The following is an 8,859-nucleotide window of genomic DNA, read 5'->3' as shown; positions in this document are numbered from 1 at the left end:
ATAGTCGATTATATAACACATTTCAATACATATAATTTTGTGTTATACTACACTTTAGTATAACACATTTTTGTGTTATATAATGAAGTTTGCATAACAAAATTCTTTACTTATAAAAAGTGTTATTGTAATAGATATTATGACACATTTTTCGTATTATTTTAATATTTAGATAAGTTTAAATTCCCATTATATATTCATTTATATAACACTAATTTATTCTATTCTATTTTTATTTTTTATTTATATAATTAAAATTAGCTTTCTAATATATACTAGCATCATCAAATGAACTTGATTTTCAAATAACAAAAAGTACAAACATTCAACATTGTATTAACAATCCACAAATTAGTTTAAAACATTCAACACTGTCATCAATAAGAAAATGTTCTATAAGTATTCAAGTAGTCTTAAATATTCAACATATTGAAAAGCTAATACTTTCAGCACAAAATATTCTACAGCTGCCCAACACAAAGCCTTCAAAATGAAGTATCCTTTTCTATTTCGCTTGTCACATCTACAAAATAAACAAAATTAAGTGACCATGGACGCATGCACCAACACTTCCAAAAATAAGGGTTTGAGGTGCTGAAGAGGGAAAGGGGAAAATCATAAATAAGGTGTCACTAGAAATCTCAGCTTGTGAGATATATATTGCATGTGATACATAAATTGCTAATCAATCTCTTGATACAATATGCTTTGAGTAAATTAGAATTTTATTAAACTCTCTTCGCTCAGCAAAAGCAGCAACAACTTTTGGAGTTGCTCTGGCTTTGATATAGATTTTCAATGCAAGGTCGTTGTCCACGGTCTACAGTGAGACATGATTAGAGCATCAACATCAGCATCAGACATACCATAAACAACATGACACAGGCATTATTTGAAGTAAACAACTAAATTATTGCCAAGAGAAAAGAAGCACAGGACTGTAATTAGCAAATTCCATAATCTAACCTTCACAAGATCTCCTAGCTCCTCACTGCATTCTAATTTGTCTTCTGCTAGCCAATTTTCCAAAAAATTCTTCATGTTCTGGTTCACAACGAGACATGATAGTTCCAATGACTCGAAAGCATTAAGCTTTCCTCTGGTCAAGAGAGTACCAAAATACTGCAAAACGAGTGGTATTTGCCCAGTTTGTACAGGAACACTCTGCAACAATAAGAATAAGAATTAATTACTAATCATAAAGGTCCAGCATAACTTAAAAGTACTGTTTGCAATAAAAAGGATGTGTGAACTTGTCTCTGTTGTTAAAGCCAATAATATCCAATTCCACTTCTATTCAAGCTGGCTGATACTTTGTCTTTTTCCAAGTAATTGACTGGTACTTTTATCTCAATTAGGTTCATAACTTTCCAATTGTTTAAAAAATTATAGAAAAAACCATTTGAAATCGGTCTCTCATCCCCAACCCTCTAAACAAGGGGAAATAGCCATTTTGACAGGCATCCAATAGTAACAAACTGCCACAATATGGAATGCCACGTTCTGTATCATTGACAAAGAGTTTGTCTAATCTACAGTCTACACAACCTAAATTTGAGAATTACTTTAAATTTACATAGTAACAAGTTACAGAATAACTTAACACCAACATGACAACAAAAGAAAAGTGGACAAACCTAAAATTTGGCACTTGTATTAGAAGTAGGAAGAATTCCTTGTGGAGACTCAGCAGCAAGTTCAGCAGCTTCTTTATACTTTGTTTGCGCAAACAGTTCTTGGAATCGCTGGACAACGTGAAATCATTCACAGAATATTAATTTTTGATGAACCAACAAAAGGATGTATAAACTAGCTATATGCAGATTAATCATGATTTGTCTTTGTTCCTATGGATATGATTAGACTTGATCATGTCATGTAAGAACAGGCTGAGTAAGATCCAGCCCTAAGTGATGTGGCATAATTTTGATTAGTCTGTGTTTAGCATCTTTCACTTAAATAGTGTGTGAATGGATTCATTTCTCATAAATGGATTGGATTTATTGTGATATATTTTCTGTACAGCGCACTCAGTAATCATCAGTCAAGTTAAAGATTTAATAGAAACAAAAACACACCAGATTCTCAGCACCGGGAAGATTTCCTCTTTTTGCTAGATTGACAGCAAGCTCCAAATTGTTCAACTGCAAAAAGTCAAGATATAAAATTTAAATTCAAAATATTTATCAGAATCTACTAACCATAAGGATAAACCAATTTGTGATACATGCTTGCCCACTAACGAAAGGCACAATTGTTTGTTCATTAACAGTAGCCAATAACACTTGGCCCCACCTGTTAATTGCGTAAAATCCCCCTAGTGACGAAGCCTTTGATGTTAGGAAAATTGGATCTGGACTAATTCTATTTCTTTAAACTGTAGTAGCCGTCTCCAAGTCGTAAACGAATAGCAACCCAAGCTTGGTGATTACGTAGATCAAACTATACTTGTGTGATATCTGGAATATTGAGCATTAAAATAATTAATATTCATGGTGCTGAATGATGGGGCATTAAAACAATTATTTTTTGCAAAGAGGGTGATTTATGTCAAAAAAGAGGTTCTTTTTATGGTATAGAGTGAAGGAGGGAACATAAAGAATGTTTCAGAATTACATAGGAAACTCCCAAAGTTTAATCAAACAGTACCCAGACAATGAATAAGGAAAAAAAGATAGAAAATGGGATGTGGGCAATAATGAGACCAAAAATGGTATGTGGGTCTGCCCAACTTTCTTGTTCAATGTATTTCTACAAGAACCATCATTGGCCAAAACAGTGGTCTTCATTTTCTGGGAATTGCTCTATGAGTGTCCACTTCTTTCTGTTTTCCTAAAGCTAAAACTAAGCTTTTTTTTTGTCCTTTCTTTCTTTTTTGGTTATTCAGATGTTGAAATCATCAAACACCTATGGTGTTTGAGAAAAAATCAAGAAGGAACTGAAAAGTAAGCAAAATTAAATAACTATCAATGAAATCACAATTAGGGGACCATTAGAAACATAACCACAACCTTTAAAAGCATCTCAAATACTGTTCATTATAATTTATAAGAAAAGTCATCTTTCACCTGTTCATATCTGTTTTTTGCATGTTTCTCTCTTCATGTGCGTAGAAAAATAACTAGGAAAAAAAAGACCCAACTAAATTGGAGTTTGGACCTTATATACATTAAGAGAATCTTAAACCATCATAGAAAGATAATCATAGTTCAATAAACTGACCTCTGATTTTCCAATCAAAAGAAAGTTGTTGAAAATCTCAGAAATGGTTTCTTGAACATCTCCTTGGTTAAATATTGGGCCTCACCTTAAGCATCTACTGATGTTGCACCAGGTAGTTCTATGAAACCAAAAAAAAAAAAAATCAGACAAACTCTAAACAAGGTCTATATATAACAAAGCATTAAAATCCTCATATGCATGAAAAACCAAGAACAGAGAAAAGAAACATCATGAATATATGCATACATACTTGTATATTCTTTTACAAGTCACACTTGTATCAACAACTATTATTTGTCTAATGAACTCTTTAAGGGCTTTTTTTATTTAGACATATTTTGTGTGTGTGTGTGTGTCTAATTATATTATATATTCAGGGCATGCAAAAAGTTGTGCGTATGTTAATAATAATGGTTTGTGTTTATATGCAATACTAAAAAGATGAATAAATGTAAGCCACAAGTTACATTAGCTTCATCATTATTCCACTTAAACTAAGCAAGCTAGTTAATTGAGAGTAGATAGAGATGAATAATAATAATAAAAAAGAAGAAGAAAGAGCTATATGAAAAAGCTGAAAAGTAATAGACATAAAATCAGCAATTGATTATGCACCCTCTTCCTCAAGAAAAATTAACAAATAAAAAGGAATAATCGAATAAACTCAATATGAAACACACAGTGACCACATGAAAGAACTACTGCCTTTAGAACTACCATATGTGATCATTACAATATGCAAGTGCATCAAAACCCGTATCAGGAGGAATCACAATCAATAGAAAATCTAACCAGACCAAATATCATGCTCATCAAAGGGAAAATATAAAAGATGCTGAAATGGAAATCAAGTCAGGGCTTACCCAGCAAAAACAGAAGAAGAAAAAAACGCAGTTATTATACCTCTATTCAACTGGTGAAAGCTCTTTGTTACAACTTCAATTTGCAGCTAGTTATATGGGAATCCGGGGAACAATTCAGATTGATCCAAATAAGCAAATCATTAAATTATAAAAAATAGAAAGCCATAATTTAAAAGAAAACCAAGAAATGAAATGCTTTTATTTATTCAAGAGAGTAATTAGCTCGTGCACAAATTCCAAACACACAAATGAACATGCAATGGTGCAAATGCAAATGTAAAAACACATATATTTGCACCTACAGGAAAGTGAGAGTGAGACAAAGAATGATAATATTGTGGCCATAGAAATAGCCTAGTGGTAATACATTAGTCCTCACAAGAGGAGGTCCCAAGTTCAAATCCACCCTCCCCAAGTCAAAAAGAAAAAAAAAATAATGATGATATCCAGTTCACTCACACAAAAAATAGAATTGAGACTTGATACCAACTCAAAGATGGCTTTTGTTACAAAGACAAAATACTTATAAAAACAGAAGACAAGGCATCATCAAGAGAGGACCATGCAATAAAGTTTATACAGCATGCTTTCAGCTCAAAAAAATACAAAGAAGAAGAACACTTTTGAACTATCCCTAAGTAAGAAGCCCACAAGAACCAAACATAAAGTAGATCCTAATTTTAAGTTTTCCACGAAGTCATTTCTACTCATTATGGTAAAACTCCTTCCAGATCTCAACTTAAATCTCACATTTGGCCAGTACAACTCACACGCAAAACGAATTAGATACAAAATTCTTGTCTCATATACAGGACAAACAATCAAAAGTTTTAAGACAATAATGCCTCTTAGGTTTAGTTGTCACTACAATTTTACAAGTCTAAGAGAACAGAAAACAACAACAATCAAAGAATTGAACAAAAATCAGTGCTGCAGTACATATTTGCAGAGAAGTTCAAACATTACATGACAAATAAATAAATAAAAAGAAAAAATACTCAATGAATCGTCTAAAAGGACATTATGTCCAACACAACCCTACAACAAAACATGAGCTTATGTGAAGTGTGAACTATGTCTAAAACAACATCTAAAAGATTACACTTTTTCCTCTCTTTTTTCGGGGGAAACCTCTTAAAGCTATGAAGCATCAATAAAATTCTAAAGTTGAAAGGTGAACGTCCGAAAAGTTCATATGCAGAAAAAATATAGGGCATATCACAAAAACATACCTCAAAAGGTGCAAGACCAGGCAGCCCATCCAAATTAAGCACTGAAAATCCCATTATCAATCTAAACAGAGGCTCAGCAGTAGAATAGCTAATCATAGAAATAACAGAGCATATCAATCTCATTTCATTTTTGTTTTATCAGTGGACCAATATATTTTTATATGTTATGTATGTTTCAATATTATGATTAATGCTTTTCTTTGATCAGTACACTCTTTACTAGAACTAATTATTGATGATAGTGATCAGTCTAAGCAAAACCTAAAGATTTCAAACTTTGAGCAACTATGCCTGAACTCAGAAGAAAAAAAAACATGACCGAAATGATAGCCAATACTATTATACTATAGGACATATAACAACAACACACCTTCATGAATTAAAAAAGAAAATAATATATTAAATATATAGTAATGCCAATCTAAGCACTTATACTTGTAAGCAACAATAGACCTTTTTACAACAGAAGTAATGAATTAAAGAGGAAATGGATGCATTCAAAAGAGTTTCAAAGATACCACATTTATAAATAAAATTTTACCTTATCTAAAAAATTTGCGTGTGTATCAAAAAAGTTAATTCAAGAAAGCACTAACAAGTCAACCCATATAGCAGAAGTAATTGGAAATGTTGCTAGACTTAGATCTCCACATACAGTATAATTTTGACTTTGCATAATGAAACTAATGTGAAAAAATATTGTTGAGGATTGGTGTCTCATCTAAAGTGCACAATAATTATTTAACAAATCAAAGTAATGATCAACAAAAATATCAATGAAGAGAGAAATAAAATAAAATCGCCCAAAAGAAATCTAAAAGGGTACAAGAAAAAGGATAAACCTAAAAAATGAGAGAGACAAGATGCGACTCATGATGGAGGTTGACAGTGTATCCACGTTGTAGTAAGAGGTTGACAAGCCATGAAGCTTGCAGCAGAGTGATTCTTGATGCCTCTTTTGTGTGCATTAAAGCTCTCTCATGTTCTCACCTTGAGAGTCATCTTACTTTATATTGTCTTGATTTCAAAGTAAGAATACTGTATCTGTTCTAATTAACATTAACATAACAGATAAGAATTCTCACACTTCATAGTTAATAGTTCTTCAAATCTGAATTTTTAGTGTCACATACCAGAACGGATAAGTTCTTGAGACTTGATTAGACCACTCTTTGAGTCAATCTTTATATAAATAAAACTAAGAAGTTATAATACTAACCAGTTGCGCTTAGCTCAAGTGGTCACCTGCCTTCTCTTTCAAAGTGGAGGGGCCTACATATCATAAGAAAATCTAACACATAAAAATGTTGTCCACTAAAACATATTTTCTAAATATGATTACAAAGAAAAAGAAATAAGATAAAAATTATTTATCTTTTGTTATGGCTACATGAAATTTAGTGCCATTAATTCGATTAACCAAATATGAGTTTATATATGTATGAATATATATATATATAGAGAGAGAGAGAGACATAAAGTAAAATACTAGTATATCAAGAATCGGTGAAAGAAGGTGCAAAACAGAGGTTTGTGCTCTTGAATAATTAAATCATTGCAAAGAATTTCAAACTACTAGGAATTAAAAGCTTATTGATGCTGCAAAGCAAAGCAAAGATAATTGGTACAGAGTTTCATTTAGCATAAAAGTTTGCAAGTTTAGAATCAACAGGTTCCTTTAATTAGAAATTAGCTAAATATTTATATATATAGAAGTTGTAGAGATGATAAGGTGAGACGACTGATATGGTGATATGGCTCCTAAATATTTATATATATAAAGAAATTAACCTTTGAGCCAAAAAGCTATATAATTAACCATATTACAGAGAAACATATAGTAATTTCCTTCAGCTTCTCACATTAAATTATCACGTTATTGCTTGTTTTTCTAAATCCAAACAAGTTGCTTTTGATGAACAACCAGCCAGCTTTAAATAACAAAACAATGTTAATAGCAATCTATGAAAACACATAGAGATTCATTTATATGCGTTCATCTATATAAACAAAAATGGGCAGAGATATGATTATACCAATCGTAAAAATTTAATAAACATAATAATGATCAAAGCCTTATCCACTATTTATGAATAGACGATTAGAATAAAAAAGAAAGAAAAAAAATGACTCAAACATAAAAAAAAAATAAGAAAAGAAAAAGTACCCAATTAAATAGTCTGGCATACTCAGCAAAGACTTCACCACAATGATCATAAGCTTCATTCAAGAGATCCTAATAGGCGGTTCCATCAGTTTGGATGGTGGGTGGATTCAAGGTCAACACTTCTCTCTTTGGGTTTCCTCTACTCTCTAATCTGCAAAAAGAAAACAAAATAATAATATTTCAGATTAAATATGTGAATACAAAACCAACCATGGCAAAGAGATTCAGCCCCACCCTTCCGCCCACCATCGACCAATCGTGGTTGCGACCACCATATGCCGCTGCTGCGAACCACCGCACATCATCGTTCTGAGCAACCGCACGCTGCCATGAGTCTAGTCTTGGTCTCCCATGGATGTGAGAGAGGAAGATAGAGATGGTTTGAGAGAAATAGAGAGAAAGATGAAGGGGGTGGCTGAGAGGAGAGAGACAGGTATATGATGAAAAAGATATTAGGGATTTTTTCCTTTATTAATATTTTTTTAATATAAAAAGTTTTAAAATGATAAGAGAGAAACGTGACATATAAATGGCTCCCAAAATTTTGAGTCACCCGCCTTTTCACCAAGCATAATATTTTTTTAATTCTATTAGATTTTAGTGTTATCCTATGCCCTTTTTGGTGTAGTGTGAATAAGTAGTTTTATTTAAAAGCTTGGCTTGGAGAGGAAAAAAAATGGGAGGGCATTTTGGTCTTTTTGTAGGGGGCAACCACAAGGGAATTGAAGATTCTATTGTATTATTTTTTTAATTATTTAGCTGTGTAATCATTACACACATTTTCTTTACTCCCAAGTCAAACTTGAGAACTCAAAAGCCTCTCTTTTACTCATTTATCTTCTTCTTCTTCTTCTTCTTCTCTCTCTCTCTCTCTCTCTCTCTCTCTCTCTCTCTTTCATTCAAATTACAAAAGTCATACCCTTTTTCATTCCATTTCCTCTCAAAATTTTGTGATCCCTCTCTCTCTCTAAGGAATGGAAAAGCCTCCATTGAAGCTCCTAGGCTTTTCTTGAAGAAACAAGTCACAAAAGAGGTAAGGTTCATGAGATTTTCTTTTTCTCTCCCTTATGTCGAACCTAGGGCTCTCTTTTTCCCTATTTTTTCTTAGTTTCCACTCTTAAAAACACTCTGTGATCTTTGATATAGAGCCTAGTAGTGTTGCATGCATGATCCAAGAGCTTCTATGGCATATTTGGAGCTTTGAACATTAACAAGGTAAGTTTTGCTAGGTTTTGAAATTTTATTGTTTGTTCTCTTTTCCTTCTTTATATTGAATAAAATATGATCTTGAATAGGTATTGGGGAGAGGTGTAGAGTCCAAGAACTTTACTTAGCTAGTTAGATAGTAGTATTATAGTATTTATAGTATTATCTT

At 32.2% G+C, this 8,859-nt stretch overlaps 2 long non-coding RNA genes across 2 annotated transcripts; both read right to left on the bottom strand.

The window, feature by feature from the left end:
* Positions 1-484: 484 nt before the first annotated feature.
* On the bottom strand, positions 485-2,456 carry LOC133811870 (uncharacterized). The gene is made up of 5 exons (XR_009883397.1): positions 2,296-2,456; positions 2,079-2,144; positions 1,638-1,745; positions 967-1,164; positions 485-820 (listed from the first exon to the last, which is right to left on the bottom strand). It is a non-coding gene; the product is annotated as an uncharacterized LOC133811870 (long non-coding RNA).
* A 772-nt stretch (positions 2,457-3,228) lies between these two features.
* LOC133811869 (uncharacterized) lies at positions 3,229-7,928 on the bottom strand. Its single transcript, XR_009883396.1, has 4 exons — positions 7,485-7,928; positions 6,160-6,589; positions 4,126-5,405; positions 3,229-3,340 (listed from the first exon to the last, which is right to left on the bottom strand). It is a non-coding gene; the product is annotated as an uncharacterized LOC133811869 (long non-coding RNA).
* Between the last annotated feature and the right edge of the window lie 931 nt (positions 7,929-8,859).

Source organism: Humulus lupulus, unplaced genomic scaffold (genome assembly GCF_963169125.1).
Source record: "Humulus lupulus unplaced genomic scaffold, drHumLupu1.1 SCAFFOLD_541, whole genome shotgun sequence".
NCBI lineage: Eukaryota > Viridiplantae > Streptophyta > Magnoliopsida > Rosales > Cannabaceae > Humulus > Humulus lupulus.
Note: the sequence above shows the minus strand (reverse complement) of the source record. Positions and strands in the feature narration are given on the sequence as shown.